At 42.9% G+C, this 20,622-nt stretch overlaps 1 protein-coding gene across 7 annotated transcripts in view; it reads right to left on the reverse strand.

Moving 5' to 3' along the window:
• FECH (ferrochelatase) overlaps nt 1-20,622 on the reverse strand; it is an 81,933-nt gene that overhangs the window by 4,972 nt on the left and 56,339 nt on the right. For 2 of the 7 annotated variants that reach the window (XR_008476091.2, XR_013525925.1), the window contains exons 12-15: nt 19,494-20,339; nt 11,130-11,213; nt 10,399-10,489; nt 6,658-6,834 (exon numbers count right to left, since the gene is read on the reverse strand). The gene's annotated coding sequence lies outside the window, so the exon portion shown is untranslated. Of the gene's footprint in view, nt 1-6,646; nt 6,835-10,398; nt 10,490-11,129; nt 11,214-17,321; nt 20,340-20,622 lie in introns of all 7 variants that reach the window. The other 5 variants (XR_013525926.1, XR_008476088.2, XR_008476089.2 and 2 more) reach the window with 5 other exon arrangements.

Raw genomic sequence — 20,622 nt, forward strand, 5'->3', positions numbered from 1 at the left:
CATGTGACCAGGCTGATCTCGAACTCTTGACCTCAAGTAATATGCCCTCCTCGGCATCCCAAAGTGATGACATTACAGGTGCAAGCCACTGTGCCCGGTCATATCTCATTTTAGTCACTACAAGAAACTATTGTTTATCTTGTAATATTGAGGAACCACTATTATCCTCCATTTCACAAAGGCTCACAAAGAGTTTTAAGGAGCCTGCCCCAAGTCACAGTGTAGTGCAGGCTTTCAAAACGCCATTCCAAGAGAATTCCCAGGACCATCTTCCTTCCCTGAGAGACTGCACCAATGACTGCATTATTAGTTACTGACGATGTCACGCTATTTGTAGCTCTTGCCATCAGGTACAAACAGCCCCTCAAGAGCACTGAAGTTATCATCTAAAATTACTTTGGCTGGATGATGCTTCCAAGGACCTCCGTTTGAGTAGAACAAAAGCAGCAAGGAAAGTTGGGAGTCTGGTAAAGATAATTATTTCTAGAGCCAAGGTGAGTCAGCTATTATCCCTAAGCCCCAGTTCACGACAGCCAATTTTCCCATTGATTTTTGCCTTTTCCTATCTGAGCTTGATGATTGCTCAATCACAGAACCCTAAATTTACTTTTTTCAGGCTTCCTCAGCCTAAGAGGGGGAAAAAAAGGCTTTGTCACAGTAGGGGACTTCCCACACTTGCCAGAGAAGATCAACACGAGACAAAGGATGAGTATATATATGACCCCTAACTTCTGACTCTCCCATGGTTATTTGATTTTCTGCAGATATTACAGCTCCAGAGAACTGATTTTCTGAGCATTCAAGATGCCAGGATGATTTAGTTACAGGCAAGTTGATAAATTCATCCTCCTGCTCTATGTCTGTAACAGGTCTCGACAGTGACTGCACGTCAACATATAAAGCTCAACAAGAAATTTTATGAACATCAACAAGTCTCTTGGCTTCTGCTCCCAAAATGTTTCCTGACTCTGTCTACTGCCTTGTGACCTCATTTCCCCTCCTTCCTCATCAAACATGAGGACATTCATCTTCTAGCTAGTCTTGTTCCTTTCTCATCTTCCCTCCCCTCCACGAAGACATCTATACCACAGCTAAAGTTAAAGTGACAAAGCACAGGTCTGATTATGTTGTTCCCTTGTTCTGAAAACCTGAAGTCTCTTCAGTTGGCTACTCAACAGTCTAAACACCATAAGCTGGCATCTTTCCTGCTTCCCAGCCTCCTGTCCCACTTCCCTCTTTCTTTCTCCAGCCATTCATCATCATCTACTTCTCCCATGCTCTTTCCCAACTCCATGTATTTTCCCACTGACTGGAAATATCCTTCTCTATCCCATCTGCCTGTTGAGGTGCTCACTATCAGTAAAGGAAGACTAGGTAGTTCAGATAACTCCTTCCTCAGGAAATAACAAGGAAATCTGAAAAAAATACAGAAATATTGTATTAAAAGCATCAAAGACCTCATAAGATGGTGAAAACCAGCTAACCAAAGTGTGGGAGGTCCCAGGCACCTAGAGTGATGAACATCACTTGGGAGAGCTTTTGCCTGGGAGCATGTGCTGATGCAGAAGAGTTGAGATGCTACTCTGTGCATTTGGCAGTCTCTCAAAAGCTGAGGGGACTAAAGACAGAATCTGGGAGCCTACCAATGGCTGGGATGCTTAAGACTGCATCACAGGCATTTAGATAGCTGGAAGTAGATCAGTCCTTATGTGGTCGTCTGTTCAGCCAAGAAAATGTCAAACCTTTAGTGTGCATCAAGTTTGCTGCCCAAAACTGCTAGCATTCCCAAAGAGTGCGGCAGAAACAAACAAGCAAACAAGCAAACATCTTTCTGGGGGAAGATAACATCATATGAGGTCATAAACATTTCCTTTATTTATTTATTTTTTGAGATGGAGTTAGGCGCTTGTTGCCCAGGCTGAAGTGCAATGACACCATCCTGGCTCACCGCAACCTCCGCCTCCCAGGTTCAAGTGATTCTCCTGACTCAGCCTCCCGAGTACCTGGGATTACAGGCACACACCACCACACCTGGCTAATTTTGTTTTTAGTAGAGACGGAGTTTCTCCATGTCGGTCAGGCTGGTCTCGAATTTCCAACCTAAGTTACTCCTGCCTCGGCCTCCTGAAGTACTGGGATTACAGGCGTGAGCCTTCGTGTCTGGCCATAAACATTTCTGTAAACAGTCTTTCAAACAGATTGCCCAGCACCCAGTCAAAATAACCAAGTTTCTCCAGGGTGGGGCAAAGTCTAACTAACATTAGACTTTGATAACTCAAGGGTGCATTATTATACTTCTAGAGTAGCTTCTTGTGAATAGAAAAGAAGAATGTAGTACTTCTTAATTAACAAGGAGGAAAAAATGGAATAACAATATTAATAATAAATGCAAAAGAAAGCAAGAAAGGAGAAAAAAGGGAACACAGAGCAGGGGGCACAAATTGAAGAGCTAGTCATCTTTCAAGGTGCAGCTCCAATGTCTTCCTTTTCCCTAACAATTCCTTATCTTCTCCCCCAGTCCAGTGCTCTCTTCATACTTTATTTGGATTTCTACTGTAGCATTTATCCCATGGTGCTATCATTAATTGTTCAAGTGTTTACTTTCCCAATTGTATTTTGCACACCTTGAAAGGAGGTGTTCTGCTTATTTATCTTTGTATCTTCAATGCATAGCACAGGGCTTGGATCACAATACACATTCAACAAATACACACTGAAGTAAATTTAGTTGAAATTAACTAACTAAAAGAATACTGAGATGTGACGCTGCGGGGGAGCTGTCTGTGATTGTTCCTGCCTGCAGAGAGGGGCACATGGCTCAGGGAGGCTAACATCCTTCTTGTTCCCCATTTAGAGTATTCGTACAAAGTCTTATGACTCAAGTGATACTAGCCCTCCATAAGAATTAATATACAGGCCAGGTGTGGTGGCTCATGCCTGTAATCCCAGCACTTTGGGAGGCCAAGGCAGGCAGATCACCTGCGATCAGGGGTTTGAGACCAGCCTGGCCAACATAATAAAACCTCATCTCTACTAAAACTTCAAAATTAGCTGGACATGGTAGCACATGTCTGTAATTCCAGCTATTTAGGAAGCTGAGGCAGGAGAATCGCTTGAACCTGGAAGGTAGAAGTTGCAGTGAGCTGAGATCCTGTTATTGTACTCCAGCCTGGGCAACAAGAGCAAAACTCCATCTCAAAAAAAAAAAAAAAAAAAAAAAAAAGATGTAATATACAAAGAAAATAAGAGAGAATTCAGTTTCCTTTTGTATCACACACTATACAAGTATAAGCCTGGTGATCCCCGAAACCATCATGGCCCACATGGAGAAAGTCATGTGAAAGTGGGCAAGGCACAAAGCAAAGCAGAGCCAGAGTTGGTGAGAGAGACGGATCCCTGGAAACATTGTGTGAACCCCTGGATTCAGCTATGACTGAACATATATCCACCTTGCTTCCTTGGCTAAGAGCCAATACACTCCCTTTGTTGTTTAAGCTAATTTGATTTGTGTTTCTGTGGCTTGGAACCAAAAGGATTCCCAATAAATACAAGAGACTTCTATGAGAAATTCTACATATGAAGGCTCTTGCACTAACTGGTACTGGGATCAGCAGCAAGGTGTAGATGATCAGAAGACATGGGAACACTGGTAGGTTTGACTGTAAGGAACATAAAAACTCCATAACTCTTATTTTCCAACAAACAGATTAGAATGCATGCATCCAAATGTGTATTGATTCTTTCACAGTAGCTACCTTGGGAAACCAAATACGTATTCCAACCATTTGGCAAGAACTAAGTGAAAGGGCAAGAGTTTCTATGGAAAAGGCCCCAAAATTAGGAGTATAAGGTTTCAAGGCAGGTGGAAACATGAATATGGGAAGGGTCGACCCCAGGGAGATAGGAGCCAGGGCCATCCCACAAAGAACAGGGAGGTCCAGAACTAGCCAAGTGCTAGCAGCCAGCTCATTGTCCAAGGACTCTTGGAAAGTGGGGCCCTGAGCCTCTGTTTTGAGTCTTGGAGACCAAGCTTTGGTGGGGCCCACCATTCTCTGGCCAGGGCAAGGCCTGATGATGGGTAAGGTGGAGGGGCTAGGATGCCACTTCTCATGAGAAAGCTCTGAGAAGTGCCCAGACACCATGGCCTCATGCTGCTGAGAATATTCAGAGTCCACGAACCAACACATTAAGGTGGATTTGTTTGGTACCAGAAGCATGAGCCCTGGACAGCCTAGAGAACACTTGAATTTCCTCCCTTCCCTGAAGAAATGAGTAAGGATGCTATAAGTTTCTGTATTATGTTTTCAAAAGCCTCGGTGAAAATTTGCTTCCTCTCTGTGTCCATCTCTTTGACATGTATATACACAATGGCCCTGACAAGAAAAGTCCCTCTCTTATATATGAGCTGCCATCTCTCTCCACCCCATCCCCCACGAATGATGATACAATATTTATTAAGGCTTAAATAGCACTGTTAAGTGCACATGTTGATTTAGAATGATGGAGTGTGTCAGTGCACAGAACAGGAACTCAGCCACAGACTAGGGACCCACAAAGGACACGGAGATACATCATTAGCTAAAGACCCAAGCCAGCAAATGTCACCAGCAGAGACAAGTCCTTAATGAGGGTTTTCTTTATACCTATTCTTAACACCAATTTTTATATTTTCAAAAATAATATAACATTATATATGCATAAGCTTAAAGAATTTAAACTGCACATGAAATAAAATTGGTATGAAATTTAAACTGGTATGAAATAAAACGTAAACCCCTATCTGCTCTCTCCCACACAAGTCCTATACTTCAGAGGAAACTCTCTTAAGCTTGTTTTTTAAATTCTTCTGATAAGTTACCACCATCATTCTAAACAATATGCATAGATTTCAATTTCTTAGCTTGCCAGGATTTGATAATATCAAGTCATTTGCATTATTTAATAGAGGAGAAGTTTAGTTCACTTGCAATATTTTCAATCATCTCTCTCGATTCTGAGTTTCATTATATGATTGTGTTTAGTTCTTCAATGAGTTGCCTTTTTATTTTTAAATAATATACATAATCCTCATTTTTGTCCCATCTTCTTTACACATTTTCTCTTCTCTCATCCCGAAGTCAAATGAAGAAAGTTGCACCTACACTTGCCCCTCCCCCTTCCCCTTCTGTTCACTTGAATTCCTTTAGCATGAGCATCACCTACGCAGTGTCAATTGTCAGACACTCATTCTAGTCTATAACTATAATTGCCTTCTGTTTTGATTTTAAAAATTGAAACTGGCAAGCATTTAGTTATAACTATGTAAATGTGATTATATAATTATTGATCACTATAGAAAGAGTGTGATCAGACTCATTGAAAAGGAAATATGATCATATGTCGCTAGCTGACTCTCTCTCGAAGAATGTCCCCAGGAGAAGGGCAAGTGGATTCCCTTTTTCTTACATTCCATCAATTGCTCAAAACCAGGCCACATTTTTGCTGGTTTTATATTTGAACCAAAGCTTTCTTCTCTGGTTTTTCCACTTTTTTCTTGGCATTTCAAATTGTGCTTCTTTCCTCAAGAGAAGGGAGGAAAAAAAAGTATATATCATACTTTTACATATATGAGATTAAAATTAAGGGATAAAATATCATTCCAAGAGATCCAGCATTTAAGTTATGAGAGAAGGAACAGGAGAGAGGAAATGAACAAATAAATCGAAGTAGCGTGAGCTTAACAATTCCATTCTTAGTGCTGTTATGATTTTTTCATTTTTAGATGTCTTTACTGTCATTTCACTGGGATTTTGTGTTCATCTGCCATCTTGCACCAAAGGGTCAATCACCTTAAGGGAAATATTCCTCCTCCCCTAAGCCATTCTTAACCCATAAAATAATGAACAACGTTTTGACTTTTGAATTTTATTTTCCTGCTGGAATTTCTGTTGCTACTTGTGACCAAAGCATAATACTGTTTATCACTGACAAATAGTGATCCATCTCAACGGAAATTTAAGCAGAGCCCAGGTACATGGGTATGTTCTAATTTTCCTCTACAGAGTTTTTGCTTTTGTTGTTTGATTTTCGGTTTGTTCCCCAGGCTGGAGTACAGTGGTGCAATCTTGACTCACCTCCACCTCCACCTCCTGGGTTCAAGCAATTCTCCTTCCTCAGCCTCCAAAGTAGCTGGGATAACAGGCACCCGCCACCAGGGCTGGCTAATTTTTAGTAGAGATGGGGTTTCACCATGTTGGCCAGGCTGGTCTCAAACTCCTGACCTCAAGTGATTCACCCAACTCGTCTGCCAAAATGCTGGGATTACAGGCATGTGCCACCAGGCCCAGCCCAGAGTTCTTAAATTGAAACATTTTCAATGAGATGTGTAGAGAGGAGGCCAACTCCTGTCCTCCCTTAATGATAAGTGGTTTGGTGAAATTGAGAAGTGAGGGTTTTTCTGTGATGTGCCATCTGCAATAGAGCGGGAAAACACTGGTCTAATGGTGAAGGGAAGTGGATTCCAGTCTCTGCGTAGTCACTCTCAGTGCTGGCGATGGCCCCCAACACTGTGCCTCAGTCGCCTCATCTGTAAACAGGGCCTACACACCCTTCCTGCATGTCTCTCAGGGCTGATATGAAGAGGAAAAGAGCTGATGTGCACACATACTCGGTACTCACTGTTTGTTGACTAAATGAAGAGTTCAAGACACAGTTCTCTTATTAAAGGTGTGGCTGCTCTGTGACTGGAGGCCATCAGAGTTGATCATCCTCCTTGCTGGCAGCCAGCTTGGCATGTAGAGTGGACCAAGCTCTGCCATCTCTCTGACAGATCTTTCAGGATGATTTTGGTGGTCACTGCAAAAGCAAAGATATGCTAATCGCCTTCATCTGATCACTGTACATTACATGTATGACACCATCACTATGTGCCCCAGAAATATGAATAATTATTATGTGTCAATTAAAACTTTTTTTTTTTTGAGAGAGTCTTGCTCTGTCACCCGGGCTGGAGTGCAGTGGTGCCATCTCAGCTCACTGCATCCACCACCTCCCAGGTTCAAGTGATTCTTCCACCTCAGCCTCCCAAGTAGCTGAGACTACAGGCTACCACCATATCCGGCTAATTTTTGTATTTTTAGTAGGGTTTCACCATATTGGCCAGGCTGGAGTTAAACATTTTTTTAAAACAAAGATAGCCCTGTTCATGGCCTTCCTCAGCTTGCTGGCCACTGGCCTTGAGAAGCCAACAGTTTCTCATATGTTGAAAGAGGAACAGGAACAGCTGCCTATGTTAAGACATCAGGAAGGCCAGCCAGGGAGCTGATGGGAGGCTGGGGATTATGAAGGGTCTAATCTCATCCTCTTCATGTAGACATGAGGGACCAAGGGGCTCTGAGAGGGAAAGGACGTGCTCAGTTAGTGACAGAGACACAACTATGGGTAATCATCACAGATGCCATCACCCAAGACCACACCTCACCCTAAAGCTCCATTCTGAAGCACTTTGTGGAGTAGGTATCTCTTCTCACCATGGCCAAGCTGGGTTTTTGGAAGCTGCCCTAAACCCACCTCAAGCCCAAGAAGGCTTTGGACCCCAAATCCATACAAACACCTGCTGGAACTCACAGTTGGGAGAGATCTCAAGTTCTACCTGCCCAGTCCCCAGGCCACTCTTTTTTTACAGTGGCCTCCAAAGCCTCTGAGCCCAGCTGCCAGCTCCACTCCCAGCTCTGAGGTCCCACCTGGCAGGAGCACACATGCCACTGCTTTACACCAAATCCCCAAAGTGCCCGGCACATTCCAGGCTTCCACTGTCTCCAAGGGACCCTAGGGCCCTGCTAAAGAAGGGTAATGGCAGGAAGCCATAATATATTAAAACAGCAGATTAAAACAAACAAGAGCATTTTGGATCATATTACACATCACTTTCCTCATGTCTGACAACAGAAAAAAATCAAAGGCAGTAAAAAACAATCGCAGACCATAATGGTCTAATAAGTTGGTGATAAAAGTGCTTGTGGGAGCAGCATGGGCGTAGGCAGCTCCGGGTACAGGAATCAAAGCCCTCTTCCAGATCCACAGTGGTGTGCTCAGAGGCATTACTGCTTAAGTGCTCGTTTAAGACTTCCTCCAAAATGCAGCGCACTCACTGGAGAATCATAATTAGGCCCAAACTGTGGGCCATATTCACACATTGTGCATCATTCTTAAAGATGACAGAAAAAAATTACTCAGGGCTATGTGGAGTGGATATTAGATCTTTTACTGTTGTACTCCATGGAAAAAAAAAAACACTTAATAATCTCCTGTCTAGACTCATAGCTTTTTGAATACTGAGCAATATGACTTAGTTTTGTTTTGAAATGGAAAAAGGAAAGCTGAGAAAACAGAAGGCTGTGAACGGTGGAACTCTGGGGTTTGTTTTACAACCTATAGACGTGGTGAAATCCATAAGAAAGTAGAGTGTAAGGGATCTTTCATTCATGAGGCCCGCTGCAAACCAAAGTTAGACCAAAATTCCAGACAAATCTCAGGGCACGTTAGGCAGGAGTACATCGGCCAGATCTGATTAAACATTCGGAACATGTCACCTTTTGAAAACCACTTTCATTTATTTATTTATTCATTCATTCATTTTATTTTATTTATTTTTTGAGACAGGGTCTCACTCTGTTGCCTACCTGGAATGCAGTGGCAGAATCTTGGCTCACTGTAACCTCTGCCTCCTGGGCTCAAGTGATCCTCCCACCTCAGCCTCCCAAGTAGCTGGGACTACAGGTGCAGAACACTGCCCCTGGCTAATTGTTTTTTGTACTGTTTATAGAGACGGGATCTTGCCATGTTGTCCAGACTGGTCTTGAACTCCTGGACTCAAGCAATCTAACCGATTACTCAGCCTCCCAAAGTGGTAGGATTACAGACATAAGCCACCATACTCGGCTGTCACTTAATAGTCTGTATGCTGAAAAAAATGCCTCAAAAATGTGCAGCCGTTTTCCCATGTCTCCTCCCGGTTTCCTCCCCTACCTTCTAAACCCAAGCCCATTTCCAGTCCTACATTTTGTCTCATGAGAAAGAGCTTTCTAGGAATTGAGAAAAAAATCTGCCCATGACTCACGTTCTCCATGCCAGCCTCGGTGCCCAGCTCACTGCTGCCTTTGCCCCCAGGGAAAAGGTTTCTTGGGAGAACTTCATTCAGGTCAGGTCATCGGACCTAAACCTGAATTCAGGTCATTTTCATTTTTAATCTGAACATACCTACTGCTGCCATTTTTTCATCTTCTTCTTAAAACTGATGCCCTACCCCCAAAGTGGTATTTATTTATGTTTTTGTTGTCATTTGGGGGTTTTTTTGTTTTTGTTTTGAAAGGGAGTCTTACTGTGTTGCCCAGGCTGGAGGACAGTGGCGCCATCTCAGCTCACTGCAAACTCCACCTTCCAGATTCAAGCAATTCTCCAGGCCCAGCCTCCTGAATAGCTTAGATTATAGGTGTACACCACCACGACTGGCTAATTTTTTATGTTTTTGGTTGAGACAGGCTTTTGCCATGTTGCCCAGGGTGGTCTTGAACTCCTGAGCTCAAACTATCCACCCGCTCAGACTTCCAAAATGCTAGGATTACAGGCGTGAGCCACCATGCCCAACCTATTTATCTCATTCTATTCACATAGATTTATACATGTGATTTATAGATTTATCTACAAATAAATAGCATATTTTCATGACAACTCTGGGTGGTGAGTGACAGATTGTTATTTTCACTTTACAGATTCTAAAATCTGCACTTTAATAAGAGTCTCACAGCTAGTGAAGGAGGTATTACAAGTCAGTGAGAAATGAATGAATTATTTGAATGTGATTTTGAAAAAAAAAATTGGCTCTCTTGGTGGTATAAACATCTAAATTCTTATCTCACATCATAAAATAAAATAAACTCCTGACATAATACCTGAAAAACACGAAAACCATAAGAAAATGTAGACAAGTATTTATTTAATCCCTGCATTGAAATGTTCCTAAGTATAAAATAACGAAGGAAGTTACAAAGAAAAGGACTAACATATTAGATCACACAAAGACTGTGAACATCTAGATGCTGAAAATTTTAAAGCAAACAATGAACTGAAAAATATTAGCCACATACATGACAGGCAAAAGGTTAATATTCTTACTATACAAGGCATTCATACAAATCCATAAGAAAAATAGAAAAGATTATGAATAGATAATTTACAAAAGAGAAAATACAAATGTTTGGCTAATACACATCAGAAAGCTATTCAGCCACAAAAGGAATCCAAAAAATTTAAAAAGTCACCAGAGATCATTTCCTGCTTATCAAATTAGCAAAAAATAGAAATATTAATAGTACCAGACACTACAAAAGTGAAGTGAGAGAGGAATACAAATTATATTACCTTTCTGGAAGGCAGTTTGGGTAATGTGTATCAAGAACCTTGAAAACACTCATGTTTTCTGATCGAGTAATTCCTTTTTAAGGACTTCATCCTAAAAAGTAATCAGAAACATGGGCTAACATTGATGATAGACTGGACAAGGACAATGTGGCACATACACAACATGGAATGCTATGCAGCCATTAAAAAACGATGAGTTCATGTCCTTTGTAGAGACGTGGATGAAGCTGGAAACATCATTCTCAGCAAACGGACACAAGAACAGAAAATCAAACACCGCATATTCTGACTCATAGGCGGGTGTTGAACAATGAGAACACATGGACACAGGAAGAGGAACATCATGCACTGGGGTCGGTTGGAGGGAGCTAGGGGATGGACAGCAGGGGATGGGGAGGTTGGGAAGGAATAACATGGGGAGAAGTGCAAGATATAGGTGATGGGGGAATGGAGGCAGGAAGCCATCTTGCCATGTGTGTCCCTATGCAACAATCCTGCATGATCTGCACATGTACCCCAGAACCTAAAGTACGAAAAAAAAAAAAAAAGAAAGAAAGAAATGTGGGTTAAGCTATTTGTAAAAGATATTCCTTAGAGAGTGAGTTATGCCAGCAAAATATGGAAACAATGTCCCCCACCAGGAGAGTGGATGAAATTATAGTGCATCTACATAATGAAATATTGTAAAGACACTAACGTCGAAAAACAATATTAGTGGCAAGGAAAAATACCTGTGCAATAGTGTTAAATGACAAATGCTGCTGCAAAATGGTCTGTAGTATCTCAAATACAGAAATGTACGCCTAGGAAAAGAGCTGTAAAGTAGAATCAATTGTGTTTACCAGTGAGCTGAATAACGATACATACCTTAAAAAACATTTTTCTGATTTTTTACAATAACAGGTATTTATTTTATAATCAGAAAAATACAATCAAGAAAACCCTCTTTTTATTTTTTCATACTGACACACCATTTATATTTTTTAATTTCTTTTTATTTTGAAATATTTAACTAACACAGCAGGGCGGGGTTGCTCATGCCTGTAATCCCAGCACTTTGGGAGGCCAAGGCAGGTAGATCACAAGGTCAGGAGGTTAAGAACAGCCTGGCCAATATGGTGACACCCTGTTTCTACTAAAAATACAAAAATTAGCCAGGCGTGGCAGCACATGCCCGTAGTCCCAGCTCCTCAGGAGGCTGAGGCAGGAGAATCACTTGAACTCAGGAGGTGGAGGTTGCAGTGAGCCAAGATCGCACTACTGCACTCCAGACTGGGCAACAGAGTGAGACTCTGTCTCAGGAAAAAAAAAAAATTAACGAAGATTGAATATATTCAAGTTGTACAATGAGATGATTTGATATATGTATACATTGTATAATGATAACCCCCATCTAATTAATTTAACACATCCATTACCATCCATGCTGTCCATTAGATTTCCAGCACTTGGTCATCTTATAATGGAAAGGTTGAACCCTTTGACCAACATCTTCCTGTTTTCTCCAGCCCCCACTCCCTGGCAACTGCTGCTCTAAGCTCTGCCTCAATGTGTTTAACTTTTTAGATTCCACATATGTGTGAGATCAAACAGTATTTGTCCTTCCATATCTGGCTTATTTCACAATCTGGCACAATGACCTCTGGGTTCACCCATGTTGCTGCAAACAAGCTTTTGTGTTTTTAATGGAAAAGTCTCAAAAAGGTAAACATCATAATGGAACTCCACATCTGGTCACATGAATCCATAACCACTGTATTTTCTGCCCTGTGAACTTTTTTATTTTACAGTAAGGACAAAACATACAACTACAAAACCCACAGTACTTTAAAATCACTTCTGAATTGGTCAGTATACATAATTGCAATTACATAGTTATTAGTAATCAGTCCTAATTAGTGTTTCTGTGTTTAGCTTTGTCAATTTAATATGATTTAATCTTTAAGTGCCCATGTGTCAGCATAGTCAACATGCATATCCCATTGACAGTGTGGCAATCATTGCTATGTGTTCACCAAACAATTCCTCTTCACCCTGTGCTGATAGCAAGACTACATTTCCCAGACTCCCTTGTAGTTAGATGTGGCCATGTGACTGGGTTCTGACTCCTAGAATGTGGGTAGAAGTAATGTTGCCTCCAGACCTCCGAATCTGTCTCCTGAAGCCTCCCCTGCAATCCTCTGTTCTCCCTGTCTTCCCTCATGGATCTACCAAATACAGGGAGGAAATGGTAGAGCCACTAAACACAGAAGCCTAGGACCCTGAGTGATGGCATACAGAAACCCCTCTCCCCTACAGATCCACATTGAGTTGCAATGAGTGTAAAAAATAAACTTTTATCGTACTAGGCCACCAAGATTTGTGGTTATTTGTTAAAGTAACCTACCCTTCCCAAAGTTGTCCTACCCTAAGCCCAAAGACTTAGCTTCTATCCCATTGTCTTGACAGGTCATAGTGCTTAACCAATTTCCTCTCTTGGAGATTTTCATTGTTTCTAGATAATGCCATGATTATCTTGCAAAAAATTACGGTTTTTCATTTGCTCCTTTTGGCTTATGTTTATGGAGTATATTCCCCAAAGTGGTATTACCAATGCATTAGCAGGGAATAATGTTCACAGTTGTCATTATGCTATTACCAGACTGCTTTCCAGAAACATTGGATGCTGCACTGGGGTGCAGATACAGGGAGGAAATGGATCTATGTATGGAAACACCAATGCATGGTGTTTCCCACACCCCCAGCAACACTGCGTTTTATTTTTAGCTTTGTTTGCTAATGCTGTGGCACCAACTAGAAAGTGCTTCCAAGCTCATTTACACTTGCAATACTTAGTGAGTGTCGTTATATTATAGAGTATGTGGCAGATAATATTTTGATCTGAAACCTCACCCTACTTTTTCACCCTTTGGCCTGACTTCTGATGTAGGCAGCCGCAGGGACATTCACACGCCCGCATTAGTGAAGTGATGACATTGCAAAATGCAGTAAAAGGAATCAAGCTTTCACTTCTGCGTTACAAAATAGGCTTCTGGAAACTCACAGCAGAGACCATAGTTTTAAGAAGGGAAGACGCTTTCTGTATTTCAAAGCCTGGCTTTTGAGCATAAGAAGCCTCAGGCCTGAAAGACTCAGGGCATACAGTTTAGGTATAAATAATAGATTTGGAAGAATATGTGATCAGTCAGAGCCAGACAGTCCTGCCCCAGGCTGGATAAAGTTTCTCTGGACTGAGGCAGTGGAGAGGTAGAGAAGGAAGAAGAGGCTTAAATGGTGGGTCCTGAAGGCAGAAGGCTGCGACAGGAGCCACAAGGGGCAAATGGAAGCTGCATTCCCTACACTGCTCACGTCCATGCAGTGCAGTGGAGAAGGCTGTGCACACCCGCCGCTCATTCAGGAGGGGTTCCTGCACAGGGGCTGTCCTGAGCACTGTGGATACGGCAATGAATGAAAAAGACCAAATCATTGCTTCTGTGGAATGATGTTCTAATGGAGGAAATAGACATAAACAAATAAGTAAATATGTAGGCACGCCTCTCGCAGTGCGCCTCAGATTTTGTCTATTTTACAAATGAAGGTCGGTGGCAGCCCTGCATGGAGCAAGTCTGTTGGGGCCATCTTTCTGATAGCATGTGCTCACTTCATGATTCTGTATCACCTTTTGGCAATTCTTGTCGTATTTTGAATGTTTTCATTATTATTCTTTTATGTTATGATGATCTGTAATCAGCGATCTTTGCTGTCACTACTATAATTGTTTTTGGGTACCACTAACCGCGCCCATAAAAGATGGCAAACTTAACAGATGAATGTTATGTGTTCTGACTATTCGGCCTCCTTATGCCCTGAGACACACAAATATTGAAATTAGGCCAATGAATGGCCCTAGAATGGGCTTTAAGTGTTTAAGTGAAAGGAAAAGTCACACGACTCTCACTTTAAATCAAAAGCCGTGAGTGATTAAACCGTGAGGAAGACACATTGAAAGCCAAGACAGGCTGAAAGCTAAGCCTCTTGTGCCAGTTAGTCAAGTTGAAAATGCAAAGGAAAGGTTTTTGAAAGAAATTAAATATGCCACTCCAGTAAACACACAAATGATAAGAAAGTGGAACAGCCTTATTACTGATGTAGAGAAAGTTGTAGTTGGTCTGGATAGAGGATCCAACCAGCCACAGCAGTCCCTTAAGCCAAAGCCTAATCCAGAACGAGGCCCTAAGTCTCTTCAATTCTATAAACACTGAGAGGGGAAGAGGAGAGTGGAGGGGAGGAGGAGGAGGTGGAGGAGGAGGAGGAAGAGGGAGGAGGAGGAGCAGGAGAAAGAAGAAGAGAAGAAGAGAAAAAGGAAAAAGAAAGAAGAAGGAGGAGGAGGAGAAGGGGAAGAGGAATAAGAAGAAAAGGAAGAAGAAAGAGAGGAAGAGAAGAGGAGTTGGAAGCTAGCAAAGTTTGGTTCAGGAGGTTTAAGGAAAGGAGCCATTTTCATAGGATAAAAATGTCACCACTTAAGGTAAAGCAGCAAGTGGTGATGGAGAAGCTACAGCAAATTATCCAGAAGATCTAACTAAGATTATTGATGAAAGTGGTCACACTAGCAGATTTTCAATGTAAATCAAACACCCTTATATTGGAAGAAGATGCATCTAGGGCTTTCATAGCTAGAGAGGAGAAGTCAATGCCTGGCTTCAAAGCTTCAAAGGACAGGCTGACTCTCTTGTTAGTGTCTAATGCAGCTGATGACTTTAAGTTGAAGCCAATGCTCAGTTTCCATTCTGAAAAATCCTATGACCTTTAAGAACAATGCTAAATCTACTCTCCCTGTGTTCCGTAAATGAGACAACAAAGCCTGGCTAATAGCACATCTGCTTATAGCATGGTTTACTGAACATTTTAAGCCCACTGTTGAGACCTACTGCTCAGAAACAAACAAACAAAAAAACCCTTTCAAAATGTTACTATTCATTTACCATGCATCTAAACACCAAAGAGCTCTGATGGAGATATACAAGAAGATTGATATTGTTTTCACGCCTGATAACACAAAATCTATCCTGAAGCTTATGGATCAAGGAGTAATTTTGACCTTCAAGTTGTATTATTTAAGAAATACATTTTATAAGGCTATATAGCTACCATAGTGATTCCTCTGATGGATCTGGGCAATGTGTGTGACTCACTTTATCATGATATTCACTTTAGTGTGGAGGTCTAGAACTAAATCCACAATATCTCTGAGATATGTGTGTATGTGTGTCACACATATATATCACACACAGGCACATATATACACACATATATATAGGCACACACACATGCACATATATACACACATATACACACATATATATATACACACACATATATGTGCATGTGTGTGTGTGTGTGTGTGCCTACATGTATATGATGTCAGTGGTGATAAATGCTTTGAAGATAATTAAACAGGACTGAGAGTGATGGATGGTGGCATTATTTTAAATAAGATAGTCAGAGAAAGCCTTTCTGAAAACCTGATATTTGAGCAGTTGAAGTGGAAAGGGAGCCTTGAGCATATTTGGGCACAGAGCATTCCAAGAAGTAGGAAGAATGACTGCAAAGGCTGAGACAGGAGACTGTCTTGGCATTGCCAGACCAGTGTGGCTGGAGCAGGTGAGAGAGAGGGAAAGAGATGGTAGGAGAAAGTCAGAGAGAGAACAGGGAGGCCAAGGCACAGTGGATGGGCTGTCTGGATAGACGGGACGGAGGCAGCCTCAATTAACACAGGGTCTCTCCCCTCCTTTCCCAACGAGGAGTCTGAGTCCCAGAGGGCACTGAGGGGTCAAGGCAATGAGAGTAGGGTGCCCAGGGGGGACAGTGTTTGGATGTGGCTGACGGTCCTCAAGGCCTCCACTGCATCCTCCTGGCTCCGCACCACTAGCCTCTGTGTCCTTTCATTCCCTAACTCTGGGCTTTTCCTAAGCCACAGCAGACAGTTGGCTCTTCCCATACCTTTGCTTGCAGGGTACTGAGGAAAGTTCAGAGGAGAAGCTGGTTTCTGGACCCTGGCATCCCTTTCCCCTGCTTTACATCTGTGATGGTTAATATTGTCAACTTGATTGGATTGAGAGATGCAAAGTACTCTTCCTGGATGTGTCTGGGAGGGTGTTGCCAAAAGAGATTTGGAGTCAGTGAACTGGGAAAGGCAGACCCACCCTCAATCTGGGTGGGCACCAACTAATCAGCTGCCAGTGTGGCTAGAATAAAGCAGGCAGGAGAAGATGCAAGAGCAGACTGGCTGAGTCTTCCAGTCTTCATCTTTCTCCTGTGCCGGACGCTTCCTGCCCTCAAGCATCAGACTCCAAGTTCTTCAGCTTTTGGACTCTTGGACTTACACCAGTGGTTTGCCAGGGGCTCCTGGGCCTTTGGCCACAGACTGAAGGCTGCACCATCAGCTTCCCTTCTTTTGAGGTTTGGGGACTCGGACTGATCACCACTAGCTTCCTTATTCCTTACCTTGCTGTCCCTATCGGGGAGCTTTACCTTGTGATCGTGTGAATCAATTCTCCTTAATAAACTGCCTTCATATATACATATATCCTGTTCGTTCTGTTCCTCTAGAGACCCCTGGCTAATACAGCATCCTTGCTGCTACTTAAGGCCACATCGCTGCTGCCGTGGCCGCCACCAGGTATAGGCACTGCTTTCAAAATCGCCACACCTTCCTTGAGCTCAGGAATTCAGGCTAAAATCAACTGATTATGTGAAGAAGTAACTCGAACATTGAAATATGAATTAAGGCCAGGCATGGTGGCCCATGCATGTAATCCCAACACTTTGGGAGGTCAAGGCAGGAGGATCACTTGAGGCCAGAAATATGAGACCAGCCTGGGCAACATAGCGGGACCCTCTCTACAAAAAAAAAAAAAAAATCAGTCAGGTGTGATAGCACATACCTATAGTCTCAACTGCTTGGGAGGCTGAGGTTGGAGAACCACTTGAATCTAAAAAGTTGAAGCCACAGCAAGCCATACTTGTACCACTGAACTCCAGCCTGGGCAACAGAGTAAGATCCTGACTCTATAAAAAAGAAAAACGAAGGAAGGAAGGAAGGAAGGAAGGAAGGAAGGAAGGAAGGAAGGAAGGAAGGAAGGAAGGAAGGAAGGAAGGAAGGAAGGAAGGAAAAGAGAAAAAGAAAGAAAAAAGAGAGAGAGAGAGGGAGGGAGGAAGGGAGGAACAGAGGGAGGGAAGAAGGGATCTTCCATGGAAGTTAGTTGCTAAGAAACATAAATCTCTAACTAGGTGAACATGGAAGAGGACTTCTTTCTTTTTAGCAGCTTCTTACCTATCTCTCCACTCTGGCAGGTAAGCACATGCACACACACACACGGACACACACACACGGACACAAGCACACCCCTGCATGCTCCAGAAGAAGGATCGGGAATCTGGCCCCAGCTATCGACAGATGGCCACTCTTGTTCTAAATGAACTGCCGACCAGGGCCTCCTTTTCATCTCAAAGGCCATTTGGCATAACCTCATTCATCTGCACAGACTGTCAAATTCTTTCTCCTGGACTTCTCCTGTGACCTTCATTTTATTCTCTGCTCATGACTGAGTGTGGTGGCTGAACTGGATTGATTAAAGTTTTAGCCCTGTCTTGTTTTAATTCAAGAGCTAAACTGAGCATTTAAATGAACTCGCAGCAGGACTGACTGGCAGGCTTCTGGAATCTGGTTAACATTCCTCCTGAGGCTCTCTCACCCCCCTTATCTCTGCTCTGTGTCCGGGTTGGTTTCTGGGTGAAGTTCACTGTTGGTTAAAAATGACATCATTGGAACAAGTGAGAGTAGATGAATGTTCACTTCCATCCATCCATCTATCATTGGAGACCTTGGGTTCATTAAGCGTGCACCAGGCATGGTTTCCCTCCAGGTCTCATAATTCATCCATGGGTCTAATGAACCAAGATGGAGTTTGTCAGTTTCCCCCCAGTTTGACTAGATGGAACAACAATTCTTTGGTGCTCAGAATCTTTCATCCTATAGAGAGAGTCTGTGAGGAGAAGGGAGAGCAAGTCCCAGCACAGTGACACAATGTCAGTGCACATCCCTCCATCATTTCTACCTACAAACAGTGTCCCACAAGAGCTGGGACACTGAACCCACACCCTTTCTTCTGCCCTGGGTCTCATTCTGATTGCTATTTTTCAGGGAGTCACCTGGCTTCTCCATTTGGTTATCCCACTGTAATTGCCTGTGGTTGCTTTTAAGACAGAGGAAGGAGCATGGGAGGACAAGCTTAGGCATCCATCACTCAGGACTGGATCAGGCATATAACTTCATACCATGCCCCCTATGTAAACTCTCGAGGGTCTGCTCATCCATCCAACCATCCACCCACCCACTCATCTGTCCATCCATCTGTCCATCTGTCTATCCATCCATCCATTCAGATATTTAATTCAGCAAGTATTTATTACTTGCCTTCTTTATTATTGTTATTATTATACTTTAAGTTCTGGGATGAGTGTGCAGAATGTGCAGGTTTGTCACACAGGTATACACGTGCCATGGTGGTTTGCTGCACCCATCAACCTGTTGTCTACATTAGGTATTTCTCCTAATGCTATCCCACCCCTAGTCCCCTATCTCCCGAAAGGTCCCAGTGTATGATGTTCTCCTTCCTGTGTCCATGTGTTCTCATTGTCAACCCTCACTTATAAGTGAGAACATGTGGCATTTGGTTTTCTGTTCTTGTGTTAGTTTACTGAGAATGACGGTTTCCAGCTTCATCCATGTCCCTGAAAAGGATGTGAACTCATTCTTTTTTATGGCTGAATAGCATTCCATGGTGTATATGTACCACATTTCCTTTATCCAGTCTATCACTGATGGGTGTTTGGGTTGGTTCCAAGTCTTTGCTATTGTGAACCATGCCGCAATAAACATACATGTGCATGTTATCACTTGCCTTCTATGTAACAGGTACTTTGCCAGATGCTGAGTTTCGTACCCAGGAGCTTATTCTTTTTCAGAGATGGTGTATTAGGCTGTTCTTGTATTACTATAAAAAAAGTACTTGAGGCTGGGTAAATACTAAAGAAAAGAGGTTTCACTGGCTTACGGTTCTGCAGACAGTACAGGAATCATGGTGCATAGTGCCTGCTTCTGGTGATGGCCTCAGGAAGCTTCCACTCATGGCAGAAGGTGAAGAGAGATCAGGTATCTCACAGGGCGAGCTCAGGAGCAAGAGAGTGAGTGGGGAAGTATCACATTGTTTTAAACAACCAGCTCTCACATGAACTCAGAGCTAGAACTCACTGGTCACCAAGGGGGTGGCACTAAGCCATTCATGAAGGACCCGGCCTGATGACCCAAACACCTCCACCAGGCTTCACCTCCAACCCTGGGGATTACACTTCAACATGAGATTTGAAGAGGACAAATATTCAAACAATGTCATATGGTAAGGCCAGCAGATTAGGAGATGACTGCCACTGAAAAGATAGTTTGTTACTTACAGTTCCCAAGAGAAGGGGACACACCACACCACACCATTCAGGGCCACAGAGGGAGGCACCAGTTGGGTCAGGAGTCAGGAGTGAGAGAAAAGCATGGGTGAAATCTTGTCTACATTTGTGGTTCTCAAGGGAAGGAACAGGTGAGGCAGGGTAAGCCACTGAGCGAGTTTAGGATTGGATAGGTTGAATGACTTGGGCAGGCTCTGGGCTACCAGGGTGGTCCCTAGTTGAATGGTATCTGGCCCTAGGATGACTTTGGGTAGGAGGATGCTATCTAGGGTTTCCGGAGCCTAACAAAAGGAGCCAATTTGGGGAATGGACTTGGCATGAGCTGGTTTGCATATCAAAGGCATCTTGCAGGGAAGTTGTTTGTTACCTGTAGGAAATAGCCAACCCTGGGAAGGGCAGTCCCTTCCGAGGTCCACAAGGCCCCAAGGTACCAAAGCATCCTAAAACATAGAAAATGAAAACATGGTTAATACATGGGGTTTCAGAAAATGATATCTGCCCTTAACGACTTCACAGACTGCAAAACAAACAAGAGTTTCATAGCATATGGCACAAGCTGTGCCAGTCACCTTGGGGGACGTCTGCCCAGCCACAGCCTTCCCATTCATAGGAAATATACCCCAGATCTAAAGGGGTGGGCTCCTCCGTGGCCAGCTTTATAGTTTATGGCCCATCCTCCTGACGGTGGCTAATTGGACCAAGATGGACACACGGTCCCAAGCT

This window comes from Callithrix jacchus, chromosome 13, assembly GCF_049354715.1.
Source record: "Callithrix jacchus isolate 240 chromosome 13, calJac240_pri, whole genome shotgun sequence".
NCBI classification, from domain to species: Eukaryota; Metazoa; Chordata; class Mammalia; order Primates; family Cebidae; genus Callithrix; species Callithrix jacchus.